This window comes from Notamacropus eugenii, chromosome 1, assembly GCF_028372415.1.
Source record: "Notamacropus eugenii isolate mMacEug1 chromosome 1, mMacEug1.pri_v2, whole genome shotgun sequence".
Taxonomy (NCBI): Eukaryota; Metazoa; Chordata; class Mammalia; order Diprotodontia; family Macropodidae; genus Notamacropus; species Notamacropus eugenii.
Genome location: NC_092872.1, coordinates 75,624,461 through 75,647,567, shown reverse-complemented (window position 1 = coordinate 75,647,567; position 23,107 = coordinate 75,624,461). Strand labels below are relative to the sequence as shown.

The window sequence follows — 23,107 nt, the reverse complement described above, 5'->3', positions numbered from 1 at the left end:
TTTCCTTTTTTGAATGGAATACAAATTCATTGTTGCCATCTTTCCCATTGTTTTCTCTGGGCCTAGCACAGTGCTGCATGCATAATAAGTACTTAATAAATGCCTTGTTAAATTGAGCTGACCTGCAACTCTAGCTTTTGAATACATAGAATTTTTTTAAGTATGAAAGAAAAATTTATGATGGTTTCTTATAATGTGATTCATATTCTTATAAATCATTATTGTTATCCCAATAGATTATTTTTAGTAGTATGTCATATTTTTAAAGTGGCTTCAGGATACCTAAATATAAATTTGGCTCTAAAAAGTTTTAGAGTCAGTGGTAAACTACTTTAACAGGAAAAACAATTTTAAATTATATAGAAAAAGCTTGCTCAAGCAATCTGCTAGGAACTGGATCTGCCTCTGACATTTACTGCCTATGTGACTTGGACTCAATTATTTACCTAGTCTGGGGGTTTCCATTTCCTCAACTATAAAATGAGGGGGCTAGATTCAATGACCTATAAAATTTCTTTCAGTTCTAGTTCTATGATCAACAATGGCACGGAGATTTGGAATCAGAAGACCTAGGATTAGAGGCAGTTTCTTCTGCTTACAATGATCTATGTGATGTGGGGCAGATCTCTTAAACTCGGTATCAGTTTCCTCATTTGTAAAATGAGGCAGTTGGACATGATTCTCTCTAAAGTTTCTGCTAACTGTAAATCCCATGATATTCTGAGTTTCACCATGAAGCTTACCCTGACCACTGAAGAAAAGAGTGATCTTTCAATTCAGCAAAAATTTATTGAGCTCCTATTGTATACAAAGAAATGTGTCAAGAGCTAGGTGGTACAAAGATATAAATGAAACAGTCCCTCTCCTCGAGAGTATTACATTCTACTGAGGGATACAATAGGTACACAGATCTGTCAAGATACTGTCCTCTGACAGTCTGTAGCACTAATGTGACACATCACACAAATGTTTTATGTTATAATTGTTTCTGTATCTCTCATATCACCTACTAAGATTGTAAGAGATTATATTTTATACCTCTTGCTGATCCCATAGCATCTGGTACAAGACCTTGAGTAGATATCTAATAAATACCACTTGAAGAAATCCTGCTAGGAAAGAAAATGATTCATTTTCTCACTGTCTCTTTCCTCTCCTGGTATCTCTTATCTTTTCCCCCATAAAGTTCAATCATTTTCTCTTTCACTCCATATCAAAATCTGGCCTCATACTCTTAATTTCCACTAAAGAATAAACAAATGACTAATGATGCCTTAAATTTTACCCCTCTTGGTCTTCTTAATGGAGATCAAAGTCTTTGGTTAACTAGAAGGATTAAGTTTTAGCAGCAGAATCTGAAACATCAAATATGACACAGCTCTGCCCTACCTAGTTATGGTCCTCAGAGAGGCCCTAACACTTAGTTGAGAAACATCCCAGTCTATGGAAACAAGGAATGCTTACCTCCCTCATTAGCAAGCCAACATTTTACTTGACTTATAAGGGAAAATGGATAAGATAATTTATGCCATATGTCATCTGGCACAACAGCTACAGGATGTATTTGTAAGCAAGAGATCTAAACTGGGGCCAACTTCTAGTTAAATCTTTTAGTCATTTTTTTTTTTTTTAAGTGTAATCCTGACAAAGTCCTACTGGGTCCATAGGCTGGATTTCTGAATTACTGCTTAAAACAGAGGTTCCCCAACTTATCTGGCCTACGACCCCCTTTTCAAAAAAAATTAATCAGTGCCCCTTGGAAGTCTACTACCCTTTGATGGGTTTTTTAAAAATTTGCATCATTTCAAAAAATATAGTGTTTTTTTTTTAAATGACACACCTTAAATTTAATAATTTATTGTAGATTTGTGGCATTTTTCCTGCATTGAAATTTTGATGATGCAATATTGGTCATGTAACCGTATAGTATCATATTATAAACAAGTCATTACACACACATATTCCTGCTGATGCATGCTGTACTTCTCCAACAATGTACAACATGCTTACCTGCCAACACTTGCTTGTTAAGACCTATTGGTGGACTTGACCACTGATTAGTCAAAACTTGTATTTTATGTGTTTATTTGGAAAAAATTTAATCACTATGACTTTAACTCTGTTACACAAAACATGTATGAACAGTTTATCAAAATTTTCTTATCTTCTTTCTTTATGCTTCCACTGGCCCCTTATTTTTATTCAACACCCCTTGATTGTACCAGAGGCTCTATCTTCCAACTTTCTTTGTATCCTCAGTACTTAGTACAATGCTTGGCACATAGTAGGTACTTAATAAATGTTCATTAACTGACTGACAAAAACTGAATCCATTGGTCCATTAATTTTGTGAAGCATTTTTGTTTGTTTATTTACTTCTAGTCTTTCCTCCTTTTCCTCATTCTACTTAAGCCTTAAATTCCACTGACATCACAGATAACAGTCTTAATTGTCTTTAACCTTAACCCTGCCTCCCAACACCTGTACCCTATGAGTATCAAGTTAGGTCTTGGGACTACCCTTATGTGAGTGAGTTAAAATAGTACCCAAATAAAAACCTATCACTTTAACTGTTTCTGGCCTGTCTCTTTCTTTTGTGAAATCTCTGATGGGTTCTCCAACTTCCTTCATAGCCAGCTGAGTCAGGATAAAGCATTTGTCCCCCCTAAGCAAGATTAAAAAATGTTCCTGTACTCCTCAACACTCCTCAACCTAAACATAATTTGACTCATCACAAAATAACATCTGAAGATCATGGAAAACAAAATTTTCTGGAAAATAAAATATGCATATTTATAAAAAGTAAAGTAAAAAATCACTCCTCATTGCACCCCACCACACATTTTACACCCTCAGGAGTTGCCTACCTTCTCCATTATGCCTTTTTCCTCCTGCTAATCAATTTAAAAATATGTGCCATTAGAAAGAAGAGATATTAGTCTCTCTGAGTTGGTCATTTTTACGATGTTGCTGCGGTATAAACTGTCCTCTGTCTTTGCTCAGTTCACTTCTCATCAGTTCATGAAAGTCTCCCCAAGTTTTAATGAAACCATCTCCTGCATCCTTTCTTACAGCACAGCAGTATTTCATTATATCCAATGAAAGACGATTATGTGTTGAATTGATACAAACTGTCCCAGAGGGCAGAAATTGGACGAGCGAGTAAAAATAGCAAAGAAGCCCATTTAGGCTTGTGGTATAGAAGAATTTTCTAACAATTAGGGTGATCCAAAAGTAGAATGTGTTGTCTCAAAAGGAAGTGGATTCCTCCTCATGGGAGGTCTTTAAGCAAAAGATGAATAACTACTTGTCTGGGGGTATACAGCCTCTGAGGTCCTTTTTTCAAGTCTGAGATTCTGTGGTTTTGGGCACATTCATTCTCCATTTACTGTAGATAGATCAACAGGATAATCTTTGTATATTAAGGAATAACACATTAATTTTATTTAGTTTATTTGTTAAATGAAAAGTGTTTACCTTCTTTGTAAATCGAGATTGTTACTAAGCTAGGCTCTCTCTTAAGACCTGTTTATTATCTTGAAAAAAAGAAGTTGCTATGAAAGTACAGGAAAGCAGAAGTCAAATCCTTTAACCCCAAGTCTATCCTCTTGCTTTGTGAGGCAGTGGCTCACCCAGGATGATACTAAAAGTCTGGAAAATTATTAAAAAGTACCAAACCTGTAGTACTCACTGGAAAGCAGTTTGTTTGACTCTCTAGTAAACCTATCTTTTTCCTCCTTTAGAGGGAGAGGAGAATGCAAAGTATTTCTATATAAGTGTGGAGGTCTACATTACTCTCCGTGGAAGATGTAGGTCCCTCCAACCCAACTAGAGAAAGAGAAGCTGTTTTGATGGCTTTTAGGCTCTGGTGTGACTCATGTATGTGATTTTTTTTTTGGTTAAGTTAAATAATTTCTGTCCAACTCTTCATGATCCTATTTGAGGTTTTCTTGACATACTGGGATGGTTTGCCATTTCCTTCTCCAGCTTATCTTACAGATGAGAAAACTGAGGCAAAAAAAAAGGGTTATGTAACTTGCCTAAGGTCACACAACTAGTAGATGACTGAGGGTAGATTTGAACTCATGAAGACAAAAGCCCTGACTCCAAGTCTGGTACTCTATCTACTGCACCACCTAGCTAGCCATAAGTTAAATAAAGTGTATTCCACATTCAATGTCTCATTAGCTTTTTCTCAATGATTGGGAAGTAAGGATCCTTTTTACTTTTGATGTGGCAACCTGGACAGGAGCCAAATTCTGGTATTCCGAGAAGAAATCCCAAAGAATAGATATACTCTACAAGATGTCCCCAAGAGCGAATCTTGTTATGGTAAACCCAATGTAAAGCAGAACTTTGGTTCATTGGATGGATAAGAGAATGCTTATGCTTCCTACTTCACAGGACTATTATGAGAAAATATTGTACATTTTATGGTTCGATATCAGTATGAAATGAGCAAGTATAATCATGAGGAGGTTGAAAGAAATGGGATCTTATATACTTTTTATAGTCATATGTTTTCCATTGTAGAGATTTTTAATACTTAATTTTTAAAGGTATATGATATATATATAATTTTAAAGGTATACATACACAAGTATACACATACACACATTGTAAAAACAGTATGCTTCAAAAAATAATCTTCTTAAAGCATAAGTTTAATTATGTTCCTGCTCAAGATCCTTCAATGACTCCCTGTTACCTGTAGGATAAAAGGCAGAGCCCTCAGCTTGTCATGTAAAGTCCATTTAAATGCCAGCCTATCTTTGCAGGCTAATTGCACATTGCTCCCTTTCACCTACATTCGGGTCCAACCAAACTGGCTTTGTGTTCCATCTCCCATCTCTATGCTCTCCTCCACTGCTCCTCACTTCTTTCTCTTAGAATCCCTTCCCTCAGGGCTCAGCTTATGTGCTGACTCTAGTACGCAGCCTTTTCTGATCCTGCTGGCTATTAGAGTTCCCTTAGTCCTGGATATATAGCTATCAGTCTATATGTGATAATCTACTGACAAAAGACATGATCCTTGATGACAAGGATAGTTTTTCATTTTATCATTGTGTCCCTCAACTCTAACAATGACTGGAATATGGTAGGCACTTATTAAATGCTTGCTGGATAAGATTCAATTTGAAAAACAATTGTATATCCCTCTAAGTTCCTGAATTAAAATTCTAAAAGCGTTGAAGTACAGAGACAAGAATGGAAAGCTCCTTGAAGTAGTCAATGTTTCATTCTTTGGATTTGTATCCCCAGGGCCTAGCACAGTACCTGGCACTTAGTAGGTTCTTAATAAAGCTTATTTTGGTAGACAGTGTAAGGTTGGAATATTGCTGTGGCGTAGAAGATGATAAGTTGGTGGAATTAGAACAATATGGAAAGACCTGGAGTTATGAAGAAAGAGGTAATAGAAATAAAGGACTGACAAGTATAGTATGGTCTTACAGAGATGCATATGAATATATATGTCTGTAAATGAGTATGATTACAGCATCTAAGTATATCTATGTATATATGATTATGTCTATGTGTATATATGTATGTATGTGTTTATATACATACATTTCTACACATATACATATATACATGCACACACATATACATGCTTAATTATAGCCTTCTTGGGGGGGGAGGAAAAAGAGGAGGAAGAGAACAAAGTAAAAAGTGGACAAAAGAAAACATGAGGAAGCAAAGAAAAGATGGACAGCTCTGAGCACAATTTATAGTATTTATCATATAAGCTTTCTTGAGATGGAAATTTAATGCTGTATATTTTGAATCCTCTCTTACATTCTGCTGTGTACATGGCAATGCTTTTTTCTTCCTTTTCTCACTTTCTATTTAAGTTTTAGTATTTCAGTTTAAAATAAATTAATTTTTAAAAATACTTATTGGTTGCAATCTCCTTAGATAGAATGCTTGCAGAGGCAAACTATTAAAGCCTATTATTCTGCCTCCCTATACGATACTCCCTTCTATTTTCTGATGGGGGAGTCAGTTTGAAAAACATTGGAATTTCCTGCTTTATGTTAGAATAGCATGAAAGAAAAGCACCAAGACATGAAGGAATTAGTAAGGTTACCAAATTTATGCCCAAAACTTCCACTTGCTGGAGTTCCATTTAAGTAGGAAAGCCAATTTGATGAACTTAAAACTTCAGGAAGCTATATGCTCAGTCGGTGCCATTGGAAACTGCTCCCACTCTTAAAAGAATGCCAGAAGGGGGTTGTATATAACAGTTCCACCAACAATGTTTCCCTTGCTTCTTCTACACAAATAAGGTAAGTGAAGGTGGCCCTACAGTGGGCAAGACCACCAGGTTCTCCACTGCCACAAATATGGCTCTACCTCTGTTGTTTCATTGAGTTACCTTTCCTGCTGTGCTAACACCCTGCACTCCAGAACAATTAGCCAAATCTCTGATCCAATTTCCCTCCATTTCTGAGTTCATAAAGCCTACCATGTAGACCTGAAATTTTTCCCGCAATGCCAAGCTAGATTTAGCTTCTCAGTTTAAGAAACAACTTGGAGAGATAGTAATATCTTCCATGTAGGCTGAACAAAACAATTGTGGGATCCTGCACTCTCTGTCCACAATTACGGAACAATTATGGTCTCTGTGACTCCTTCTCACCCAATCCTCTGGTTTTGTGATAAGAGTAAGTAATATTTGGCAGGAAGGGCTCCAAGAGTGTATGGTTAGAGCATTTTGGTACTTCTTTGGGAGAAAATAATAAACAGAGGAAAGTGATACAGGAAGAAATAAATAACCACAAAGATATCCATATAAACGTTGTGGTCTATAATGCATGAATGTGGTCTATAACCAAGAGGAATAAGCAGTAAAGGATTTCAGATTTCTAGGCATGGTAACAAAGAGGGATACGGAGACATACTTGGGGCTAGAAACAGGATCAACAAGTTTGAACAACATATTCTAGTGATATTACCAAATTGTTATATGTTACACAAGCACAGTCAAAGTTTTCATTGCTTGAGTATGGTCAATATGGACCACTAACATTAATTTTAGCTGGCATTTATACCATACGGCATGGTAACAAATCTCTCTCTCTCTCTCTCTCTCTCTCTCTCTCTCTATATATATATATATATATATATATATATATATATATATATATATATATACACATACATACATGAAATTTCATTTAAACTTAATCATAATTCTAAATACTAAGTTGTACAGGTTCCTTTTTACAGATATGGAAACAGACTCATAGAGGAGCACCTATGATTGGGCATAAGGGAGGAGAGGACCTAGTCACAGTTCCAGGGCCTAGGGACCACTAGTATTTGTGACTGCAAGACAGTAGGGGAAATAGTCATAGTTTCAAGGCCAAGAGGAGCTCTAGTAATTTTGCGTGCAAGAGAGCAGGGGCCCTTCCTGGATAAAGACCAGAACACAGACCAGGAGAGCAGTGACCACACTTCTCTCAGAATAATACCATCTTGGAAGCACTGAAAACTTGCAGACTCCCAGAACTTGCTCTGAAAATAGCACAAAAAATTCTGAAGCTTGGGACAGTGTCTCCCCACCCCTAGATGAGCAAAACTCAACTTTAGCATAAAGTTCAAAGTCAAGAAATAAGCTAGGAAAGAGAGCAAACAACATAAAAAGAATTCGACCATAAAATGCTACTACTTGACAGAGAAGACCAAGATGTAAACTTAGAAGAAGACATTAATGTGAAAATGGCTACAAGCAAAACCTCAAAGAAAAATACTAATTGCACCCACGCCCAACAAGAATTTTTGGAAGACTTAAAGGAAAAGATAAAAACGGGAAAGAAATGGGAGTGATGCAAGAAAATTATGAAAAAAAGAATTAACAGCTTGGTTTAAGAAAAAGAAAAAATACTGAAGAAAATAACACCTTAAAAATGGTAACAGTAAAGTAATAGTAAAAGAGGCACAAAAATTTACTTAAAAGCAGAATAGGGTAAATGGAAAAAGAGACACAAAAGCTCACTGAAGAAAATAATTCCTTAAAAATTAGAACAGGGCAAGTGGAAGCTAATGACTCCATGAGACATCAAGAAGCAATAAAATAAAGTTGAAAGAATGAAAAAATTGAAGAAAATGTGGAATTTCTTATTAGAAAACAACTGACCTGGAAAAGAGATCAAGGAGAGATAATTTAAGAATTATTGGACAACCTGAAAAGCATGATCAATAAAAGAGCCTAGACATCATTTCTTCAAGAAATCATCATGGAAAACTGTCCCTCTCCCCCCGCCCCCCCCCCCCCCCGCATCTTAGATCCAGAGAGTAAAATAGCAGTTGAAAGAATCAACCGAACACTCCCTGAAAGAGATTCCAAAACGAAAACTCCCTGGAATATTATAGCCAAATTTCAGAGCTCTCAGGTCAAGAAGAAATATTGTAAGCAACCAGAAAGAAACAATTCAAATATTGTGGGCTTGCAGTCAGAATCAGAAAAAATTTACAGTTTTCACATTAAAGGAATGGAGGGTTTGAAATACAATATTCCAGAAGGCAAAGGAGCTAAGATTACAATCCAAAACAACTCAGCAAAATTGAGAATAATTACTCAGAAGAAAGAATGGACATTTAATTAAATAAAGGATTTCCAAGCATTCATGATGAAAAGACCAGAGCTGAACAGAAAATTTGACATTCAGACAGAAGACTCAAAAAAAGCATAAATAGGTAAACATAAAAGAGTAATCATAAGGGACTCAATGAAGTAAACTGTTTATATTCCTGCATAGGAAAATGATAATTGTAACTCCTAAGAACTTTATCATTATTAGGGAAATTAGGAGTCTACAAAGACAGAGGGCATGGGTGCTTGTCACTTTTTTGGTAGGATTATGCTGGGATAATCTTTTTCTAATGTAGGCATGAGAAAGAGGACTGCCCTAGGAGAAGGGGAAGGTAAAGGTAGAATCTGGATAATTTTCTCACATGAAAGAGGTATGCAAGGAAGAACTTTTATACTAAAGGGAGAAATGGGGGTAGGTGAGCAGTGCTTAAACCTTGCTCTCATCAAAACTGGTTCAAAGAGGAAAGAATACACACACACACACACACACACACACACACTCAGGGATAGAAATCTATCTTATTCAATAAGGAAATAGGGGAAGGGGATAAGGGATATGGAGGGGAAAAAAAGGATTAAGGGAGGCAGTGATCAGAAGCAAAACAACTTTTGAGGAGAGACAGGATAAAAAGGAAAGAAAAAAGGATAAACAGAAGAAAATAAGATGGAGGCAAATACACAGTAATAACTGAATATGAATGGGATGAGCTAACTCATAAAATGGAAGCATATAGAAGAATGGATTAGAAATCAGATTCTAACAATATGTGGTATACAAGAGACACACTTGAAAGAGAAAGCCATGCAGAGTTAAACATAAAAGGCTGGAGCAGAATCTATTATGCTTCAGCTGAAGTTTAAAAAAGGTAGAGGTAATAATCATGATTTCAGATAAATCAAAATCAAAAATAGACACAATTAAGAGATAACCAAAGAAGCTACATTTTGTTAAAATGTACCATAGACAAATAAAATAAAAAAATTTACCACAAGTTTCTCTGATAAATGCCTCATTTTTCAAATATATTGAGAACTGAGTCACATTTATAAAAGTAAGAGCTTTCCCCAGTTGATAAATGGTCAAGGAATATGAACAAGTCATTTTCCAAAGAAGAAATCAAAGCTATCTATACTTTTATGAAAAAATGCTCTAAATCACTATTGATTAGAGAAAGGCAATTAAAACAATTCTGAGCTACCACCTCACACCTATCAAAAATGACAAATATTGGCAGGGATGAAGAAAAACAAGTACATTATTGATGTTATGAACTGGTACAACTACAATCTGGAACTATGCCCAAAGGGTTGCAAAACTGTGTGTATCCCTTAATTCCACAATATCACAACTAAGTCTGCATCCCAAAGAGAGCAAAGAAACAGCAAAGGGACCTATATGAACAAAAATATTAATAGCAGTACTTCTTGTGGTGGCAAAGAACTGGAAATTGTGGGGATGTTCAATTGTGGGGAATGGCTGGGCAGGTTGTGACGTATGACTGAGATGGAGAACTACTGTGCTATAAAAAATGATGGAGAAAGTGGCTTCAGAAAAAAAACAAACATGGCAATACAAAAATGAAATGAGAAAAACCAGGAGATCATTGTGCACGGTAGCTGCAACATGTAATGACTATCAACTACTAACGACTTGGCTATTCTGATCAATACAATGATCCAAGACAATGCCAAAGCACTCATAAGGAAAAAATGCTATCTACCTTCAGTGAGAGAAAAGAACTTTGAGTGCAAAGTTTTTTGAAGTATAATTTTCTTGTTTTCTTTATTTTTTGCTTTGTTTTGTGATATGACTACTATGGAAATATGTTTTGTATGATTTCATATGCATAATTGATGTTATCATGTTTGCCTTCAAAATGGATGGGAAAGGGGTGGGACAGAAAGAAAGCCTCTGAAACTCAAAAAAAAGAATGATAAAATAAATAAACAATTTTTAAAAAGCCAAGTAATTAAAGTGACTTACTCCTCTTAATTAATCTTTTCATTTAAATCATTCTTCTAACAAAAGTGGAATTCAAGAACAAAACACCCCCCATCACCACTGACGCTCTGTAGAAACAGATATTTTAATGCAGTCAGCAACACTGGACACACACAATACTACAGATTAAATTTTCTTTCATTATATGCTCAGTGTAGCCTTCCCATGTCTATCCTATGATCGAGTTAACAAAAGTGATTCTTAGTGGATGGCAAATGGCTATGTAGTGGAGAGGTAAGCAGAAAGCAGGTCAGGACCCCTTCTCAGAGATTAGCCATGATGTAGGTGGCCTTTAAAAAAGCAATCATGTAGAGTTCCAGTAAATATGGCTACATGAATGGTGTCAAAGGAAAATATCTCTTAGAAAAAAGGTACCAAAAAAGAGCACCAGACCAAATAATAATCATGAAATTTAGAAACTAAATATTAAGTTCCTTTATCCAGTTCAGAATGTCATGAAAAGAAAACCTGAGGGTCTCTGAAAAAAGGGGTCCTCCAAGGAAAGTCAACACAAGTACTTACAAAGAAACTGGAAGTTTGTTAGGGTAGACTAGAAATGATCCATCCCTCACTCAAAACAAAGCCAAGTGCAAGTCATGTCATCATGTCTTTGATATCATGACCTTCTTTGAAGACGAAGGACAAACACACAACAGTAAATAAATATTTATGAAGAACTACTGTGTATTAAATAAGTGCTAGTATTAAGCCCTCTAAGTGCCAGACACTGTGCTGGAAATATAAAAAAAAAGGGTAAAAGATAGTCCTTGCTCTCAAAATGCTCACAGTCTAATTCAAGAAACAATATGCTAAGAACTATGTCCATCCAAGCTATGTGTAGGAGAAACAGGAAATAATCAACAAAGGGTAGGCACTAGAATTAAGAGGGACTGGGAAAAGCTTCCTATTAAAGATAAGATGGTCAGATTTTGTAGAGTTAGAAGGAACTTTAGAAGTCATCCTGTCCAATTTCCTCATTTTACAGATGAGGAGACTGAGTCCTAGGGAGTGACTTGCCCACAGTCACACAAAAATAGTAATTGGCAAAGCTGGGATATAAGTCTAGGTTATCTAACTCCAAATCCAGTATTCTTTGTAATAAATCATCCTGCCTCTCCTGAAGCTGATAGTATTCTGTACTTAGAGGGAGAAAGGTTGCAGTTCTCACACAAGGAAGTTCCAAGGTGGGCCAAAAACCAAAATAATATGACCGCTGACCTACAGATTCAAGGTGGGATGCCAACAGCACTTAGCCTGGAAAGTCCCAAGGATACTAGAATAAGATTCACACCACTCAACTTCAGATACTACAAAAGTTACTAGGAAACTCAGGGTTCTGAACCTGAAAAATAGTGGGAGGGGAGAGCTGAAACCTGACAGAACTCAGAGCAGAGACACAACAAGGAAGTGAAAGCTAGCAGCAATGACCCAGGAAACCAAGGTCAGGACACTCAAGTCTAATGACCCTATCCAAGAGTATAGCATTTATGACCCTAACACAAAGTTCCAAATCAGGAACTAGAGATATGAATAAAGAGAAGACATCAAATAATACAAAGAAATATTGTGGATTGTTGGGTACAAAGACACACAAAAGACAAACCTAAAAGAAAATAGTTCCCAACAACTACAAACAGCCTCAGAGAAAATTGTGGCTTGGCTATAAGATTATCTGGAAAAAAGTGAAGAGATTAAACATGCATTTACAAGTGAAAAAAAGACTGAAGGAAAGAACTGGAAAGAGGATAAATAGTTTAGAACTTAAGATGCAAAATTTTATTAGCCTAACAAACTCCCTGAAAATTGGAATGGAAAAAATAAAAATATTAGAACAAAATCCAAAAACTGAAAAAGTATCAGAAAATATAAAACATATACTATTAAAAAGAACTGACCTGGAAAACAGGTCAAGCAAAGTCAACTTAAGAATCATCAGACACTGAAAGTCATAACCAAAAATAAATAAATAAACGACATCCTGAAACAAAACAAAACAAAAAGCTTATTATATCAAGAAATAGTAAATGGAAACTCCCTAGATCTATTGGAACAGAAAGCAAAAGTGTGTGGAGGAGAGGGGGATAATCCACTGGTCAATTTCTTTTTAAAAAAACTGATAGAAGCTCCCAATAAATACTATTGCAGAAATTTAGAGCTTCCATGTCAAAGAAAAAATTGCAAGTAACCAGAAAAAGGAGTAAGTAGCAAAGAAGCACAGTCAGAATCACATAATATTTGGTAGCTACTATTATAATGATAAGAAAATGTTAGAATACAATATTCCCAAAAAAAAAAAAAAAGATAAAAGTTTACAACCAAGAACAATTTAACCTACAAGACTAAGTACAATACTACAGGATAAGCAAGGACCTTTAATGTCATGGAAGACTTTCAAAAATAAAAAAAAAATGAAAAGACAAAAACTAAGTTAGAAACTTTAAAATTCGAACACAGAAGTCAAGAAAAGCTGCAACAGTAAATATATGTGAGCAATAAAAAGGGTTTTATGCTGATTGCACTCTTAGATTCAAACTAGTGGTGAAGAAACAATTGTCTATGAAGAAGCCTAATCTCTTCAAGAGCCAGAGATAGAAATAAGACAGAGGACCTTGTTTTGTTTTGAGGGTCTTAAAAGGGGAAAATATATAGGGAAAGAGGAATACATGAAGGAAGAAGGAAGGAGATGAAAATTTCTAGTTCTCATATGATACTTCAGAAGAATATTATACATAGAGGAATGGTGGAGGAATCAGAAATTACTTAAATCTCATTCTTATCTGAACTAGGCAAAGGAGGGTTGAACATACATCTTTTCCTTAAGATTTTGGTGTAGAAATACATTAAATTCAATAGGAAAAAGTAAGAGGGATTGAGTTAGGGACAGAACAGTCACAATAAAAACAGATTTCAACTTGAAAAATGAATTATGAATGAGGATTAAAAGGAAAAAGAGAAAAGGGTAAGAACAATTAATCAGGGTATGGACAAGAAAAAGAGAGAAGAGGCAGCAGAGTGGAAGTACATCTCTTCACTCACAGACCACTAGTTATGATAACACTGCTTTTTCATCTTTTTCTTTGTAAAGGGTTAGGCATGGACAATTCTTTGGAGAAGGGATATGGACAAAGAAAGGGAAAAGCATAAGAGAATAAGATGGACAGCAATTCACAATTAAGAATAACTGGACATGAATAGGATGAACTTATTTATAAAATATAAGGATAAGCAGAATGGAATAGAAAGTAGACTCCAACTATATATTGGTTATAAGAAACATAAATGAAAGATAAAAGATTGATCCAGAGTTAAAGAAAGGAGTTGAAGCAGAATTTATGATGTGTCAGTAGAAAAGAAGTTGTAGACTTGAATTGAATTTCAGAAAAAAATAGAAATGATACATCCCTGGTGATTTCCAATGGGAATAGAAAGTATTATATATATTTCTCAGATGCATGTGGCACATTTGCAAAAACTGACCATGTGTTAGGGCAAAAAAAAGGCAGAATATTAAACACCTTACACTGACACAAAGCAATTAAATTATAATTATTTTTAAGAAAGTTTGAAAATATATACAAAAATCAAATAGTACTTAAGAACTGGTAGATCAAAGAACAAATCATAAAAAAAGATAATTTCTTCAAAGAAAAATAACAACAATTAGAAAACATACCAAAATTCCTGGAATAGTCATAGTGGTCCTTAGGGGACTCTACATACACACACAAACACACACTGATATGTATATATACACATATGTGAATAGAAACGTATATATGTATACACTTTCATCAACAAAAAATAAGAAATCAATGACTAAAAAAGGAGGAAAAAAGTCAAACACCAAAAATTCCAACATTAAAATAGAAATTATAAAAATTCAGAGAAAAGATTAAGAGAAGCTAAAGCAAAGGAACCACTGGATTCATCAAACTATATATTTATATATACAAATTATGTATTTATGTTTATATTATTTTTATGTATTTAAATATATAATTATTATATTATATATAATTTTTATATATAATACATATTATTTATGTATACTTATATTTATGTATGTATATATTTATGTATGTAAACTATATACATATACATATATATATAAACCTGTACTCAAAAAAACTAATATAAACAATCCAAAGCTAGTCTGGTTGTTAAAAGGAAAATTATCATTGCCAACATGAAAAAGAAGAATTCATAACAAATAAGGAACTAAAAGAAACTATTAAAAATATATTGCCAATTACATGCCAACAAAATGATAACTTGTGTGGAATGAATGCACATTTATAAAAATATTAAATACTCAGATTAATAAAACCCCGAAATTTAAGCAATACAACACTTGAAAAAGAAATTGAACAATCCAAAACATGAACTCCCAAAAGAAGAAAATCTCAGGGTGAGATGAATTTGCAAGAAAATTCTACCAAACATTCCAAGGATAATGGACTCCAATGTTACATAAACTGTTCACAAAATGAAGAAAAGAAGGGAATCTACCAAACACCTATGGTATAAATGTGGTCTTGAGTTCCTAGTGCTAGTGCACTTTCAAAAAGCAAAGCAAAGAAGAAAACAAAGAAATTCTGAGGGAGACAGACAACTTTGCAACTAATGTGATGAACTGATTACATACTTTGAAAAAACAAGTTGCATACAACAGAGATTTATTGTTCCATAGACAATATTTTTTTCTGTTTTTCTTTATATATGTAAACGTTCATGTTTGTTTCTCAAGTTCAGAATAAGAACTCCCTATGGGACCCAACTTGCCACCCATGGTTGTGAGTTGTCTAGTAGCACTAAACTGGGTGGCATTATTCATCCGCAAAATGACAGGGTTGAACTAAATGATCTGAAAGATAGATGCCAACGCAACATAAGCTCCTTACTGGCAATAACAATTTCATTTCTGTATTTTTTTTTCCCCAATTAGTGGTGTGGCACCTTGCAATAAGTAGAGATTACAGATGCACAGATCCACAGCTGGAAAGGATTTCATATATCAGCTGATCTAATTCCCTAATTTTACAGTTAAGAGAACCTAACTCAAGTAACTCCCCCAAGGTCATGAAAAAGTAGAGGCAAGTTTTGCACCAAAGTCCTCTGACTCTAGAACCATTGCTCTTCTTATTGGATGGCGCCACTTAATAAATGTTTATTGGATTAAGGTGCCTGCCTACCTTCTAGTTCTAAAATCTCATGATTACTACTTCCATAAGGATGTACACAGGTATCATTGTTGTTTCAGCTGAGCACAGGGATGTCTCTTAGAGCATACCATTGGTCTGCCCCAGAGTGTGGAATTCAAAAAATTCAAAAAGAAGTCTGGCACAACTAGGGGTACAGCAGATACAGGACCAACCTCAGACACTTACTAGTTGTGTGGCCCTGTTCAAGTCACTTAACCCTGTTTGCCTCATCTGCAAATGAGCTGGAGAAGGACATGGCAAAACACTTCAGTATCTTTGCCAAGACAACCTCAAATAGGGTCATTGATACAACTGAAATGACTGAATACCAAAGAAAGAAGCCTAGTGAAAATGTTGAACCCCTTGATAATAGGTGAGGAAGTAAGGTGAGCACAGATCTTGGCACCTAGTTTCCTGGCCCACATAAATTCAAACTGTCTGGCTATCCAGTCACCATTCTTTGACCTTGGCTCCACTGCCCCCAGTCTTTGAGAGGAAACAAGAAGACTAAGAGAGATGCTGGGCTGCCACCTAATGGTGACTCCCATGCTCCTTGACACATGTTGATTTGAACCAGGAGTTCCATTATTGATTGCACAGCAATCTCAGAGCATTGCACACTCTTTCCCCCAGTAGTCATTTTGTGAAAGAAAACAGACCCAAAACAACAAAAAACATGAAAAAAATAAAGTGGAAAGTAGTATACTTTCATCTACATTCATTCTCTCAGTTCTTTCTCTGGAAATGGATAACATTTTTCATCCTGAGTCCTTTGAACTATCTTGGATCTCTGTATTGGTGAGAGTAACTATGTCATTCACAGATGATCATCATACAATATTTCTGTCAGTATGTACAATATTCTCCTGGTTCTGCTCATTGCACTTTGAATCAGTTCATGTAAGTCTTTCCCAGGTTTTTTGAAATCAGCTTGCTCATCATTTCTTATAGCACAATAGTATTCCATTACAATCATATACCACTGTTCAGTCATTCCTCAATTACTGGACATACCTTCAATTTCTAATTCCATGACACCACAAAAAGAATTGCTATAAATATTTATGTACACATAGTTGCTTTTCCTTATTTTTAAAAAACTCTTTGGTATACAGATCCATTGGATCAAAGAGTATGCACATATTACCCACTCTTAAAGAAAATTTTAAAATGTCTGAGTCGAGCACTTCATTCTTAAGGCCTCTCCCACTAGATGTTCTCATACAATTCTGTCCAAAAAATATTCCCCATCCCTCACACACAGTCCTAAAATTGCATAACTCTTGAGACTGGACCCTATGTCATGCTTTTTTGACAAAGTTTGTCTCCAAAAATGGCTTTCCTTCTCTAAGAAAGCAAAAGAATGTAGTATTCTGTGACAAGCAAGGAAATGGGCAGCCTCCCTATCTCTGACTGCCACTAATTCTCTTAACTTTGCAAAGGAATTAAATTGAATGGATGGCAAAAGCCCAAACAAAATTTAGTCATTGGCTCCTTATTACCTCAAAGCTCAACTATACAATATGTAACTAGAATTATATCCTTCGCCTTCTTCTGTTATAGTATGGGAACTTAATTTTTGAAAAATCTTCCCTCCCTCCATTTCCAGTTTCAGTCAAACTAGAATAGTAACTATGTCCCAAAGTCAATATTTCATCTCCTACCTATGGGATTGAACACAGTCTTTCTCTCATGCCTGGAATGCATTTCCTCCTCACCTCTACCTATTAAAGTCTTATTCCCTCAAAGTTTATGGATTGATTTAATTCAAACATTCAAGTACCTATAGTCTACGGCTAGGTGTTGTTAAAACAAGACCTCTGACCTCAATGAGCTGATAATTTAGTTAGGGAAACAGGATCCATACACAAAATTAGTATAATTCAAATTAGGTTATAAATAGAGAAGAGAGGTAGAAAAAAAGGCTATGAAAAATGACTATTAATTGAGAAATTCAGAAAAGGCTCCATGAAAATAAGGTTCCTGAGTTGAACCAAAGAGGATAGGGAGGATTTTAATAGGCAAAAGTTCAAGATCATACGGGGACAGCATGAGTAAAAGGAAAATAGAGAGTAAAGTACTGGGAAAGAAATCAGTATCATTAAAGAAAAGACGCAGAAGAGATTTGAGATCTCTTTTTATGTCATGGAATGTTTTGGTAGCCAAAGAATGGCTTCAGAATAATGCTCTTAAATGAATAAAATACAAAGGAAACCAATTATATTGGAAGATGGCTATCAAAATATTTTTTAAAAAACAAGTTCACAAATCCCAGATTGAGAATCTCTGCTTTAAAAGGTAATAAAACCTTAGCTAAAAGAACTAAGAAAAGGCAATTTATTTGGAATCAGAGGATCAAGGTCTGATTCCTGGCTCCATTATTAACTGTGTGACTTTGGACGAGTCATTCAACTCTCTGGGTTTCCACTTCTTCTTCTATAAAGGGTTGAAGTAAATGTCTAAGGTCACTTCTAATTCCAAATTTCTGATGCTATGAGAAAAATAAGTTGGCACTTCCTACTGGTTCCTATTACCTAGCTCTCTGTTCTCGTTGTCCTAATTGGGTTTCCCTTTTCATCTTCATTCACACTTAAGGTCATTCTTAACCCTGTGCCATTCTGTTTTCCTTACAATATATCCCCTATAGCTCGAGGACAAAAGGAATACTGTTTGCTAGATTCCCACATTATTATCACACATTTTTCTCACAGTTCAAAGCCTCTATTCTGCCCTGGGAAGTTTGTGGTAATGTCTTTCTCAATCTAGGGTCACTCTAATAAATTTGGACAAAAATATTTAATCATCCACCTTGGTTTCTGCAACACTAAAGAAATGTACTACACAAATGACTTATAGAAAAAAAGAATTAGGACTTTTCCCCTTCACCAAGAATTTGTTTATACAGTCCCCATGTGATACCGAGTCTTATTATTTGGGGTAAGGTGACAAAGTTCTGGTAAGGAATGCAGGACAAAGATAAAACATCATTCCTCTGCTCAAGGTCCTTACAATCTGGAAAGAACAAACAATATGTCCTTCCCCCCCATCCCACCAAAAAAAGCACTTGGCTCATCAAAGATCCTCAATAAATGCTGATAATGACTATAATGTGAAATAACGCATAGCAAGTAAAAAATATTATCGCATAGGTGCTGATCATTATCAAGAAATGACAATGCAGAGAAACACAGAAAAGGCAAAGTCCATTTCTAAAACAAGCAAAGGTAATAACTTGATATGGAAAGCTGGCTTACGGTAAAAGTCCACAGCATATTCAAATTACCTATTAACTTCAAGCTGATTAAAATCAAAACACTATTTTTCTTAGTAAATAATATTTTATTTTCTCCCAATACATATTAAAGTGGTTTTTAAACTTTTTTTTAAAGTTATGAGTTCCGAATTCTATCCCTCCCTCCCTTTTTTCCTCCCCCATCCCTAAGAGAGTAAACAGTTAGATATAGGTTATACATATGCAATCATCTAAAACATTTCCATCTTAGTCAATGCAAAGTCCTGCTGAACAAGTGTTCGTATACTGGCTCAGTCACTGACGAGCAGATTAATGAATGGATAAGGAGTTGGTCTGGAAGTTGCTGTTCAGTCATTTCAGACTCTTTGTGACCCCATTTGGATTTTCTTGGCAGAGATACTGGACTACTTTCCTTCTCCAGTTCATTTAACAGATGAGGAAAATGAGGCAAACAGGGTGAAGTAACTTGCCCAGGGTCACACAGCTAGTCAGGGTCTGAGGCCAGAAGTAAACTCATGAAGGTGAGTCTTTCTGACTCCAAGTCCAGGACTCTATCCACTACATCACCAGCTGGAATCAGGAAGACCTAAGTGCAAATTTGACCTCACATACTTACTAGCTGTGTGACCCTGGACAAGCCACTTAACTGCTATCCACCTCAATTTCCTGAACTGTATCATAGAGATAATAATAGCACCTATTTCATAGGGTTGTTGCCAAGATCAAATAAGATGACATTTGTAAAATGCCTGGAACACAAGTGCCAAATGCTTATTCCCTTCTTTCATTTCCCTCATCTATAATGTGAGGGAATTGGACTAGCTAGCCTGTTCTGTCCCTTTCAGCTCTAAATAGATGATTCACAATCCTATGAGGACTGCTGAATTGCCTCTGAATCTTCAGTCACAGAAATATAAGGCTAGAAGAGGCCTCCAAAGTTCATCTCATCTATTCTTGCTCCCACTGGACATGTTTCGTCTAGGTCTGTCTTGGGCTGAATTTCTCATCTGTTCTTTAAAATATCTCTGGAAAGAATTGCCAAAAGCTTCTGCTTTCATCTGCTTAGATAATTTCTGCACCAGCTAATCCAAGAGTGCCATATGGACAAACACCTGCTCCTAGGACACATGGCTGTGGCCCCATGCTTTGCATCTTTCTAGGTATGCCCATTATACACAGACTCATGCACAGAGCTGATGTGCGACGATCTAAAAATACCTAGAATCACAGAGTACTGGAGCAGGAAGAGACTTAAAAGGGGATCTAGGACAAACCCTTATCTTTACAAATGGGGAAACTGAGGTTCAGCAAGGGGTCACACAGCTAGACAGAGGCAGAGTCAGGTCTAGGAAGTGAGCCTCCTGACACTGAACAAAGCACTTTCCCCTCCATACCAGTGGTACCATATGTTGGACAAATACATCATAATGATGACTGATCTCTGAAATCTCTTGTACCTCTAAGCCCATGAGCCTCACTCAGAATCAGTTACAAAACTGATGCCATGTGGTAATGTATATCAAATATATCACAACACTCGCAAAGATTATTTTGTCAGATGATTTTATCAATTGTAAGCTCTCCGTTATTAGTCCTTTATGAAGAAATTCACACAGGTTAAAACAGAAACTTGTAGGATCATTGATTTTCTTTCTGGTTTGTTTTGGTTGAGTGGGGAATGAAAATTTTTTTAAAAAACTGAAAAATTTTAAGATCAGCCTATTCATTTAAAAATCAATCAAATAATTCCATAATTCCAAGCAACAAAGTCTGTTTCCCGATGCGTCTTTGTCCAGTGGGTAACTTAGTTCCTTAGATAAACAGCACAAAGTTTTTCTTCTAACTTTGATTTTATTATCTGAAAAATACTGCAGGAACTTCATCAAGGGAAACAGTAACAGTAAAATGAACTCACCTTTATATAACACTTTCCTCTAGAAGTACTTTCCTCATGCAAAAAAATGTGAGATCTTTAATTAAGGTCTCCATTTTACAGATAGGACAGCAAAGTGGCTTAGGAGATAGGGTACCTGGCCTGGAGTCAGGAAGACTCATCTTTCTTCACATCTGGCCTCAGAAACTTATTAGCTGCATGACCCTGGGCAAGTCACTTAACCTTGTTTGCCTCTCAATACCTCATCTGTAAAAGAAGCTGGAGAAGGAAATACCAAACCACTCCATTGTCTTTGCCAAGAAAACTTCAAATGGGATCATGAAGAGTTGGACATGACTGAAACAACTAAAAAATACCAACATTTTATAAATGAAGAATGGGAACTGAGGAAGTGTAAGTGATTTGTTGTACATCCAGTGAATGTCAGAGTGAGGATTTAAACCCAGGGCTTCTAATCTAGTGCTCTTTCCACCAACTTTAAAAGCAAGTAACTTGCCCCAAAATCATACCAACTCTCTATATTCCTTTTATTAAGTTTGGTTAAGAAACTTAGAATGCAATCCCTTTGAGGGCAGGAAATATTTTGGTTTTGTCTTTGTTTCCTCAGAGTCCAGCACTGTACCTTGCATGTAATAGGTATTTAAATACATAGAGAATTGAAATGAATTTCAATATAAGGACTCCAAGTTAAGAAAAGTGAGTGGGAAGACAAATGTGCCAGGCAATTTCATGTGTCCTTTCCCCAAAACTTGATTTTATACAGCTTTGTTTTAAAAAGTCAAGCTGCTGCACCTAACTCTTTACTACAACAGAAACAGTAGCTGTTTTATTGCTTTAATTGATATCTATGCTTGTCAGGCAAATGTGCTTCAGACCATATGAACAGATTGAATGTTGGAGGGACGTTGTCAACACCCTCGAGGTATCAATATCAGCCACTAGAGAGAAAGTAAGCTGTGGAACAAGGCACTTCATCTAGAATAGTGATCGCCATTGCCAAAGCATCCCTATCATGGGGGAAATGGTTCCTATTCTCCCTACACATGTCAATTTGGTACTCAGACACGTAGTCACACAACCTCAGTTTGAGATGCTGAGAAACAGTTTTGAAAATTAATAAATGATTATTCTTTAGTTATATTATTAGTAAAGGCAGTGCTTCAAGTCATTTTCCTACCAAGCTAGATCCAAGTCTATCCTTCAGAAAAGGTAGGAATGTCGCCAGAACTGAAATTGAATGGACTCTAAGTGCCAGAAAATATGTTCAAGAACTGAGCATTAGCTCATGTTATTCAGCGTATAGCTATTATGTGTCTATTTTTTCCAATATCTCTTTCTGTTGATGAGCTCTATTTACTGAATTACTTTCCATAAATAACACTTTTTAAATCTCTACATAACCACTGCAGAAAAATCATAAGATCTTGAAAATAGGCAACAAAACAAGAGGTTACGTTCACATAATACACTTATGTATGTTATACTCTAAGGATGTGTGCGTGGATGTATTCCTGTCAAATATAGTGATAGAGCTGCCCTATATGAAGAATTTTTTTTTTATTCATAGCATCAGTTTTGTGATAGCAAAGAACTAGAAACAAAATAGATACCCGTTGACTAGGGAATCGTTAAACAAATTAAGGTACATTAATGTAATGGAATATTATCATACCACAAGAAATTAGGGATATAAAGAATTCTATGAAGCATGGGAAGACATATATGACTATAATATAGAGTGGAGAAAGTAGAACCAGGAAAACCATACATGCAATTACAAAAGATAGGAGCAATAACAACAACAAAGAAAGTAAACAATTATTTAATTATAATCATCATTTTGGGTCCCAGAAAAGAGTTGATAAAATATACTTCCCTTCTCCCTCCTCCCTCCTCCTCTCCTCAAAGTTAGGAGACTATGGGTGTGGAATAATGAATAAACTAGCATACAAAGGATGTATTGGTTGGTTTAAATGAACTGCTTTTTTACTCTGTCTTTTTAAAATATTTGTTCTAAGGGGTTGCTCTTTGGGTAATACAAGGGAGAGGGATATGTTCAGAAATGAGAGTGAGGTTTTTTTAAACTATCAATAAATGTTAGTTTTTAAAAATATATTGTAAGCTTCATATATGATTCTATGTACCAAGAATTACACGTTGT

General features: G+C 35.6%; 1 protein-coding gene across 3 annotated transcripts in view; it reads right to left on the bottom strand.

Moving 5' to 3' along the window:
* The window catches only part of NTRK2 (neurotrophic receptor tyrosine kinase 2), a 405,509-nt gene that overhangs the window by 355,025 nt on the left and 27,377 nt on the right, over window positions 1-23,107 (bottom strand). The gene's annotated exons all lie outside the window — the stretch shown is intronic.